Source organism: Gymnoscopelus microlampas (genome assembly GCF_963454915.1).
Source record: "Gymnoscopelus microlampas genome assembly, chromosome: 9".
NCBI lineage: Eukaryota > Metazoa > Chordata > Actinopteri > Myctophiformes > Myctophidae > Gymnoscopelus > Gymnoscopelus microlampas.
The window spans coordinates 44,509,264-44,519,263 of record NC_139946.1 but is presented as its reverse complement, the minus strand read 5'-3'; the positions used below and the strand labels follow the sequence as shown (position 1 = coordinate 44,519,263).

Genomic DNA, 10,000 nt, shown 5'->3' with positions numbered 1-10,000 from the left:
GATAGATACCTCATATCTCCATATTTCAACGTTTTATGTTTAGAATTTTTGGTATTTCTTTTGTAAATGATTTACCCTACTTTGTCATAGTGTCACACACAAGTAGCAACATTGCCAATCTACAAGATCATAGCTTATAGATATGCTGTTCTTTGTTCTTTTTAAGTGAAAGTGGTTAAGTCTGTCTGTGGGTTTCTTATAAACACTGATAAATACCTTTAAGACAGGGAACGCATCTGTGTGTCATTTTTAGATTTCATTGGGCTATTCAAAAATAGCATCATGAAAAGTTGTGCAAATATTTTATTCTTTTTTTTGCCGGACATTTGTAAATCTAATCTTTGCTTCTGGGGGTTCCTGGAACTAAACATTTTACAAATGTTCACTTTAAAAAATATATAATCCAAGATTTTGCCACAAATTTTCACGATTTTTCAAAAATAGCAGATATACAAGCTCATAGCGCGGCACTCGGTGCCGCGCTATGAGCTTGTATATCTGCTATTTTTTGATAGCCAAAGACATCTAAAAATGACACACAGATGCGTTCCCGGTCTTAATGGGTTAACAAGGGCTAAATAAGAACTACATTGGATCCAGGTTCTTCTTTCCATATCCTGAAAAGTAACAGTTTTCGCCCGACAGCGACAATATACATCATTTATAATTTCTATTCCAAACCTACAGCAACAAGTACTCTTACACTGTGTGATCACATGTTCCTGGTATGAGCTGAGCCCACAGCCTTACACACATGGTCCATTTTGACATTCTTACAGAGTTAAGCTAACAGTCCAGATTGTGCTGTGTGTAGCAGAGGTTTAAATCACATGCCCTGTTGGCCACCACACTACAGCTGCAGCCAGCAGTCACTGTGACCTGAGAGCACTGGTGTAAAAAGTACTCACATTTTTACTAAAGTAAAAGTATCAATACTGCAACGTAGAAATACTCTGTTACAAGTAAAAGTCTGGTAATCAAAGTTTACTTAGTAAAAGTACAAAGTTTTGGCATCAAAATATACTTAAAGTACCAAAAGTAAAAGTACTAAAATGTTTGAAAATAGCAGATCTACAAGCTTACAACGCGTCGCGATGCGACGCGTTGTAAGCTTGTAGATCGGCTATTTTCAAATAGCCTATGTATAAGATAGGACTAAAGTGCTCATGATATATATATATATGATAATATAATAATTTATATCTGCAAAGTAGCTAGTAACTAAAGTTTTCAAATAATTGTGGTGGAACTGTAGTGGACACACACACACACACACACACACACACACACACACGCACACACGCACGCACACACACACACACACACACACACACACACACACACATCTTGGTGATAGTATTGATGATGGCTCTGTTTGATGAGTTCTAAATTGAGCAATTAGATCCGTCTAGTGACTCTAGTCCCACACACATGAAGTGCTTTCTGTTCGGCTGTATGTAAACAGGAAAAGGTGGGGAGCGTTACGATAAAAGACCATCATGACAAGATCAACAGATCCCTTTACTATTGGCTTGGACTATACCCCCTGCTGTACAGTACTTAGGTCTCCACTAGGGGTGTGCCGATACACTAATTTCACGAAACGATACAATAAGATATTGGGCTCACAACTTCGATACGATTTCGATACGATACGATACGCACTTTTTTTTATTATGAAAATATATGGGGGAGAAAAAAAGCAAATGCAAACAAATAATTCTGTTTTTGCATTATTCAGACATGCAAACTTGTAGCTTTTCAGCTACAATAGCCGTTTTGAATCCAAATAGGGCAATAGTGTGACACCTGACCCGAAAAAAAACCAACATGTTGTCACCCTTTTCACACCTCTGGGCTGTTTTTTTTTTTACATACATATCGTCACGAAAACGTATCGCGATATACCGCGGGACGATATATCGGCACACCCCTAGTCTCCACACAATTTGACCCGAATATCTTTACTGCATAATTCCCTCTCTCTCTCTACTGTATTTCATGTCTCTCTGTGCACTGAAACTAATAGAGTATAAATGCATGAATACAAAAAAAAGACAGAAGGGTGTGTGACAGCGAAGAAGACAAATAGTAACGCAGAGAGAGAGGGAGAGAGTGAGAGTGAGAGAGAGGGAGAGCGAAAGAGAGAGAGGGAGGGAGAAGAGAGGAGTATAGGGACACAGAAAGAGACAGACACACAGCAAGTAAAGGAAATAGCACATAAACAGATGCTTGTTGTTTTAGTGATGGTAGTGATGATGATGTTGATGGGCTTTCATCATGAAACCATTTGATGATTATCTCCCTTTCCACAAAACGGCAAGAGCATTTCCTTTGGGTATATGCAAGATTTAAGATTAACCGCTCTTAACTTAATCCGTTAAGACCGGGAACGCAGGAACCCATCTGTGACATTTTAAGGTTTCTTTGGCTATTCGGGTAAAGAAATGTGGCTATTCGGGTAAAAAATAGCAGATCTACAAGCTCATGGCGTGGCACTCTGTGCCACGCCATGAGCTTGTGTATCTGCTATTTTTTTACCACAGCTTTGGGCTTATTGAGCCCTTCTGTGACAGGGATGTGACATTTTGGTGGTTTGAAACATTTCCTGTGGAAACTCCAGGGTGCCAGATTGGTCTGTAAAAATCCAATCACCTATAAAAACCCATCTGAACAATGCCTTCTGTTTTTGGCATCTTTCAGAACTTAGCCGTATGTTGGCAGTTCCTACATCCACATCCAGTGATGAAAAAGTTTGTTTCTAAGGCGTCTAGTTTGATTGTTTGCCAGTGGAAAAATACAGGACAGATAGGGAGAGAGAGATGGAGAGGAACAGAGCCATGAGCAACTTTTATTCTATCATATCATGTATGTTTTTCATCATCGTCATCACTAGTACCAGTATTATCACTAGGGTTGTCCGATATTGGCTTTTTTACCGATAACCGATATACCGATATTGTCCAACTCTTAATTACCGATACCGATATCAACCGATACCGATATATGCGGGGATTATTGTGATTAGGGTAAGCTCACATTTCATATCACACACACCATATACAGTAAGAACTCCTGTAACTTATTTATAAAGCAAAAAAAAAAATTATGCTAATATCGGCCGATAATATCGGGAGGCCGATAATATCGGACATCCCTAATTATCACCACAGTATATGTACTTTCATCATCACCATTATGCTCGTCACCTATCTCTGACCACACACCTCTGTCTAAACTTCATGTCTCTGGAGGTGTTCTGTCAAAGCTTAGGCCATTCAACCCGGGAACGCATCTGTGTCATTTTAAGATTTCTTTGGCTATTTTTTTTAATCGTGAAAATGTGTGCAAATCTTTGAATATATATATATTTTTTAAAGCGAAAAAACTAAAATGTTTAAAAACTCAAATCTTTGTTTCTGAACAACATATTTTGTTTTTTTTTGGGGTCCTTGACATGAAAAAAGTTTGAGAACCACTGATATTATAGCAACATAAGTTTTTTCAAAAAACTGTTTAGGATTTAGAAGACATTTTGTAGAATCCCCAGAAGCAAAGACTTGAGTTAAAAATGTTTGCTTTAAAAATATATATATTCAAAGATTTGCACACATTTTCCACACTCTTTCTAAAAAATACCCATATGAGCTTGTATATCTGCTATTTTTGAATAGCCAAAGAAATCTTAAAATGAAACAGATGCGTTCCCGGTCTCAATGGGCTAAGTACCAATGAAAAATGTATTTGGCTGTTGTCAAATAATGACAACAGTCAGTGACTGCATTTGTTTGACTTTGCGGCTTCATTCGTTCAGAGTGAACGTCTGCATGCGTTGACAGAACAGCAGAGGATAGTAGACCATAGTAAGAACGCTGTAGAGACGAGGAAGGAGATGGAAAAGGGCAGGTTGCTATAAAGACAGACCAGATGCGCACTACACACGCACGCATGCACACACACACACACGCACACGCACACGCACACGCACACGCACACGCACACGCACACGCACACGCACACGCACACGCACACGCGCACACGCACAAGGCAGGCTTATACAGTTATGGCGGTACGGGAACACGCAGGTGCCCTCTATAAGGATGACATCATCAGGCAGGATTTAATTAAACACCAGCCTATAAACATCACATCAGTCCCTCTCTACCTCTCCACCGTCTCTACCTCTCCATCCCTCTCTACCTCTCCATCCCTCTCTACCTCTCCATCCCTCTCTACCTCTCCACCCTCTCTACCTCCACCCTCTCTATCTCTCCATCACTCTCTACCTCCACTCTCTCTATCTCTCCATCCCTCTCTATCTCCACCCTCTCTATCTCTCCATCCCTCTCTACCTCCACCCCCCTCTACCTCTGTCTCTCCTCTCATCATCCACCTCTCCTCTCCCACAGCATCATCTTACTTGCTTTTAGTGTCACCTATCAAATTACCCCGTTTCTTTTTCGTATTCACCTTCATCCCTCGCTCTATGCCTCCACCACCCTCCTCCCTCCCTCCATCCTTACCATTTCCTCCCCTTTGCCTTCTACCCCTACGTCCCTCTCCCTCCACCCCCCACCCCTCCTCCATCTCGCCCCCGACCTGACCGCCCGCCCAGAGATCGTTCATATTGACTGTGTGTGTGTGTGTGTGTGTGTGTGTGTGTGTGTGTGTGTGTGGGGGGCTAACCCATAGCGGTGACGTATAGAGCCGCTGCACACAGTACAGTATAGGGGGGTTATTACTGTAATGCATGTGGTGCTTTGTGCATGAACGGATAGATGGATGGGTGGGTGGGGGCGGGGACGGGGGGGGCCCTGCCAGTAAAAGATGAGTGTATGAGATGAGTGGCGTCAGTTAAATAGGCATCTAGATTTACTGGTCCGTCCCACAAAGAGCTCTGCAGGTCAAGTGCAGATGAATAGAGAACTGCCTACCTGCGTCTGTCTGTCTGTCTGTCTGTCTGTCTGTCTGTCTGTCTGTCTGTCTGTCTGTCTGTCTGTCTGTCTGTATGTCTGTATGTCTTTATGTGTCCATCTCTGAAATCTGATTTATAATCCAAATTTCAGTCAGGGGCGTCACGGCCATTCACTGTGCGTACGACACGACACCCTCACTCTCACAGATCTGTGATTTCATACCCCCCACTTTTTGAAAAAAATAAAAAAATAAATTTTTTTTTTGATAATAAATCGGTAAAATCAGGCAAAAATAAGAATGAAATAACCTAACTCTAACCCTAAAACCGAAATAAAGTAACCAAAACACAAAAAAAAAATAAAAAAAATTTAAATACAAAATTTGTTTACATTTGACAGTTACAAATGTTTTTCACGATTTTTCAAAAATAGCAGATCTACAAGCTCATAGTGCGGCACTCGGTGCCGCGCTATGAGCTTGTATATCTCATAGTGCGGCACTCGGTGCCGCGCTATGAGCTTGTATATCTGCTATTTTTGAATAGCCAAAGTGTAAAATAAGGGGTATATAGTCCACCGAAAGTCCATCCCCCCCACCTTCTGAGAGCCTGTGACGTCCCTGATTTAAGTTATACATGGATGACAATAAAGAATGGTTCTGTCCAGCAAATGTCTTATAATTACACCAACTGTTCTACTGAACTGATTTCATTTGTCCAAATGAAATAGACAATGCGGGGACGACGTCATCTAGATTCTGTCACTGAACCCTGAGCTGTGATTTATGCAACTTTGTTTACCGCACACCTTTAACATGCTATTGATCAATAGCTAAACACTGGACAGCGAGGCCGTTGTGTCTTTCTATAGAGTGTAGGGCAGGCTATACTTACAACAGTCAGAAATGGCTTATTATTACAGCTTTAACTAATCTCAGTTGATATTATGTAACTTCAGTCTGCAAGACGCAGGTTTGACAAATCAACATTGACGGAACATAATTGAATAGACTATATTTTGTATTACTATAAAAAAAAAAAGAGTGTGAGAGTGAGAGGAGAGAGAGAGAGCATTTTGTATCGACTAATTTAACATGAAAAGCTAAGTTGTGTAGTGTGATCTCCGGCAGCCCACTCAGGTACCACCTGAGTGGGCTGAGCAACGTTTGGAGCACACTGCTCTTCTTCAGATACAAGTCTGAATACATCTTTCAAAACGGAGCTACAGTGTGCAATCTTTTATTTTTCCTCTATGTTTGTCCTTTGAAGTTCAGCACCTGCCTTTAAATGGTATGTGGATCATGTGTGACCTCCGTTGATCCTGTCTGCACTGTTTAGACTCAGAGTCAGAGATAACAATGGAACAATTGAAAGCCTGTGTAAACCTATACTCTTTTATCCACTCTGAAAATTGATCAGGATAGGATGAGGGAATCGATCAGGAATCGGACCGTTAAGCAGAATCGCTAATGGCATTGGTATCAATAAAATCTTATCAATTCCCACGTCTACAGCACTTCCTGTACATGTGTTCATGTTGTTAGTTTTTTTGCAATACTTTTACTTCTACTCCACTACATCTCAGAGGCAAATATTGTACTTTTACTCCACTACAATAATTTGAAAACTTTAGTTAGTGACTTTGCAGATATAAATGACTATATTATAAAACATACATTAACCACTTTAGCCTTATTTTATACATAGGCTATTTGAAAATAGCCGATCTACAAGCTCACAACGTGCCGCATCGCGACGCGTTGTGAGCTTCTGCTATTTTCAAACATTAGTACTTTTACTTTTGGTACTTTAAGTATATTTTGATGCCAATACTTTTGTACTTTTACTCAAGTAACATTTTGAACACAGGCCTTTTACTTGTAACTTGAGTATTTTTATATTGCGGTATTGCTACTTTTACTCAAGTAAAATATCTGAGTACTTCTTCCACCACTGATGTTTAGTATGTGTGTGTGAGTGTGTGCGTGTGTGTGTTTGACCATAACCACGTGTATCTGCAGTCCCCCCCCATCAGTTTCTATCTGAGTACACACTGAACAGTTAACAGCAGCACTAGTATTGACTCAGCTCCATTGGGTCAGCGGTTGTCACCCATTTCACATCAATATCAAGTTCCATAGAGACCACAGCCAGAGAGTGGAGTTTGATGCTGTTTGACTGCCGTCACGTTTCTGTCCCGTGTCTGGCTGTTATGTAACAATGCCCTTCGTTAAAAACACTATGGTGGGGCGACCCGATAGCCGATTAGCGCATTACCACATAGCCTAACAGCAAGACCCCTGTGTGACCCCAGTATCGGACCAAGGGCGCCGATACTGTGGGTGCCTCGGGGCTAAAGCACTCAGGGGAAATGACGAGCACCCATCACAAACTCAACACAAAAAAAAGAAAAAGAAAAAACCTCCAACATCTACACTTCATGGAGTACATTTTTTGTACCAAATTAACCAAATTAACCGCATTAAAGTAACAAGCCCCCCAATAAAGGTAACAACCCCGGAAAAATAACCGCACATTTTCGCGCGCTCGCTCACGGACTGGCCGCACATGCGCGCGCGTGTGCGTTGCGCACCCAAAAGCGTGGACATAAATTGGCGCCCCTGGGCCGGATCATACCTTACTCATCACTCCCCTATAATACTCTCTTCCACCGTTTTTTTCCTAATTTATGGAATTTCTATGATTTTTTGGGAAATCTTTTGAAATAGCAATTAAAAACAAAATGTAGGAAACATAAACCAAAGGGATATTTACCCATAAATGGGTGTTTGGGAACCACTGCTCTACACTGACCTATCAAAATAAAGCACAAACAACAAACAACAAACAAACTCTATATGGTGAGATGACCAACAGAGAATAGAATCAGCACTTATACCTACAGTAGCACAGTTTGTGTGGTGGGATTATTAAGGTATACTGTATCAAGAAAGACAGCATGACTCTTTATGAGTCATATATGAGTGCTTCTGGATTATATCATGCAAGGAGTCAACACTGCTCTATACAGTGGGATCAATATGTACATGTGCACATGTAACCTTGCCCTTTAATGTAGTTCTCTGCTGTACACAAGCGCACGCAGGCGCGCACGCGAGCGCGCACACACACACACACACACACACACACACACACACACACACACACACACACACACACACACACACACACACACACACACACACACACACACACACACACACACACACACACACACACACACACACACACACACACACACACACACACACACGCACACACACACAGCCTCAAGTTCAGAATGAATAAAACCATGCATAGGATGAGATTATAAAAGCATGTTTTTTCGTATTCTATTCCTTCCTGTTATTCTAATTTGCTGGGGGGGTGTAATCTGATATAACGACTTCCTGTCATGTACAGTATGGAGACATAGGGCCATGGGGTCTCTAATGGATTTAGAGATATAGAAATATAGAGTAAACAGGACAAATAGGAAGGCACAGAGGGGAGAGACATGGTCGATGTGTAAGAAAGGAAATAGACAATGTGTAAGAAGTGTAATGCTGCGTTCACACGGATACAAAGATACATGCTGCCATTCATTTTCAATGGAAGCCAGCGATATGAAGATACAAAGCAACATCCGACGTTTGTAGCTGCTACAAAAGATACTGATACAAAGATATAAAGGTACAAATTCAAGTTGAGCTGGGTTCAACTTCCAGATACAAAGATACACAACTGTAGCTCCGATGACGATGACTCTGATGACGTCAACAACCGTGTCGAGCAACACATACAAAGCGACAGAGCGACAAATATGCTGTGTATCTTTGTATCTCTGTATCTGTGTATCTGCCCGTTTGAACGCAGCATAAGAAAGGAAGGCGACAAGAATGAGCGGGATTGAGGAATCAAAGGACACAGCAGGTGTCCAATTTAATATTTTCCATTTCCCTTTGGGGATTAATAAAGTATCTCTCATCTCATCTCATCTCATTATACATGCATACTGTAAAGCTTATGCACTGTTCTTCATAACACTCACATGGGACTATCTCCTCTCAGTGAAGGGCAACGCACTGTACCATGGACCTTGTGGTAGTCACGAAACGCAGGGACGTCATAGGCTCTCAGAAGGTGGGGGGGATGGACTTTCGGTGGACTGATACCCCTTATTTTACACTTTGGCTATTAAAAAATAGCAGATATACAAGCTCATAGCGCGGCACCGAGTGCCGCGCTATGAACTTGTATATCTGCTATTTTTGAAAAAGCGTTAAAAACATCTGTATATTTCTGTAAATCTGTATTTTCAAAATGTTGCGTTTTTTGGGCGGATTTTGTTAGTTTTTTTTTCGTGTTTTGGTTACTTTAATTCGGTGTTAGGTTAGGGTTAGGTTATTTAATTCCTATTTTTGCCTGATTTTACCAATTTATTATTAAAAAAAAAAGGAAAAAAAATTATCAAAAAGTGGGGGGTATGAAATCACGGATCTGTGAGAGTGAGGGTGTCGCGTCGTACGCACAGTGAATGGCCGTGACGCCCCTGACGAAACGTAAAGTTTGTTAAAATGTGATCTGCTTACAGTAGGTAAAAACCTTTTTACACTGCTCATTAAAAGGTGTATGCTCCCTCGCCGGTGGCTGTAGGAACAATGTCTAATGCAGTGGTTCTCAACCATTTCAGGGCCACTGGTTCTTATTTAACCGTGAGGATAAGTGGCCGGGCCACGAAGTAATTGGCAAAACACTATGATCTTTATGATAATATGACATTCATATATTTCGAAAAAAATAATCGGAACACTTAACACGGCAGCCGATTTCAAAACTAAAATTCACGTGCTTATTACTCTGCAAAAGTATTGACATTTTGTCACATCCAAACGTGATTATTTGCAGGCACCTGATGTGACAGAGCTGTCTGCGTCATGGAGCCTCTGTCTGTGTGATTGAGGTGTCATTGTGTGTGTGTGTGTGTGTGTGTGTGTGTGTGTGTGTGTGTGTGTGTGTGTGTGTGTGTGTGTGTGTGTGTGTGTGTGTGTGTGTGTGTGTGTGTGTGTGTGTGTGTGTGTGTGT

At 41.1% G+C, this 10,000-nt stretch overlaps 1 protein-coding gene across 2 annotated transcripts in view; it reads left to right on the top strand.

Annotated features, from left to right (window-relative positions):
* bcar3 (BCAR3 adaptor protein, NSP family member) overlaps window positions 1-10,000 on the top strand; it is a 75,016-nt gene that overhangs the window by 37,086 nt on the left and 27,930 nt on the right. The gene's annotated exons all lie outside the window — the stretch shown is intronic.